Source organism: Triticum dicoccoides, chromosome 4A (genome assembly GCF_002162155.2).
Source record: "Triticum dicoccoides isolate Atlit2015 ecotype Zavitan chromosome 4A, WEW_v2.0, whole genome shotgun sequence".
NCBI classification, from domain to species: Eukaryota; Viridiplantae; Streptophyta; class Magnoliopsida; order Poales; family Poaceae; genus Triticum; species Triticum dicoccoides.
The window spans coordinates 14,798,773-14,799,807 of NC_041386.1; positions in this window are offsets into that span (position 1 = coordinate 14,798,773).

The window sequence follows — 1,035 nt, forward strand, 5'->3', positions numbered from 1 at the left end:
GGGGGGGGCTTGCCTGGTTGCTCTGGCAAGAGAGAGGGGTCGTCAACTCCGTAGTCGAACTCGGTGGCATCAGCGTCGGTCTCGTAGTCTACCGGAGAGAAGAGGGGGAAGAAATAATGAATACAGAGCAAACAAAGCATCACAAAATATAACAAGGCAATACGCGGTGTTCGGTGTGCCCTAACGCGGTAGTAGGTGATACCGGTGAAGGGGGGAAAACATCCGGGAAAGTATTCCCGGTGTTTTGTGTTTTCGGGCAGAGGAGCCGGAGGGGGAAAGTTGCGGGTTCGATAGGTTAGGGGGGTGTGGCGGACGAACGGACTGCGTATCCGGATTCGTCTCGTCGTTCTGAGCAACTTTCATGTAGAAAGTATTTTCATCCGAGTTACGGATTAAAAGATATGATTTTCTAAAGATTTTATTAATTTCTGGAATTTAATTAATTAATTAATTAATTCGAAAAATGAATTCATGACGTCAACATGATGTCATGCTGACGTCAGCAGTCAACAGGGTTGACTTGGTCAACCAGACGGTGGGTCCCGCATGTCATTGACTGATAACTAACTAACTAAATTAATTAATCTAATTAGTAGATTAGTCAGGTTAATTAAATGATTAATTAGTCTAACCAGGTTTAATTAAGTTAATTAATTCTTTAATTAGTTAATTAATATTTACTTATTTTAATTATTTATTTATTTAATTTTATTAAATCTTTTTTTTTTCTTTTTAACAGGGGCGTGGGTCCCTAATGTCAGTGGCCCAGAGGGCCTTAGCGGGACGGGCGAAACGGGTGCAGGCGTGGGCGCCCGAGGCCACCAGGGGGCGGCGACGCCGGCCACGGCAGAGGCCAACCGCGGCGCGGCCAGCGCACGGGCTGCGCATGGCGGGCACAGGACGGGGAGGACAGCACACGACAGGCGCGGCAGGAGGTAGCCGCGGGGCCTGCACGCTCGGGTCGGCGGCAAGCGTGGCGGCGCAAGCGAGGGCGCGGTGAACGCGAGCTCGGGCGTGACGACGGGGCGACCTACG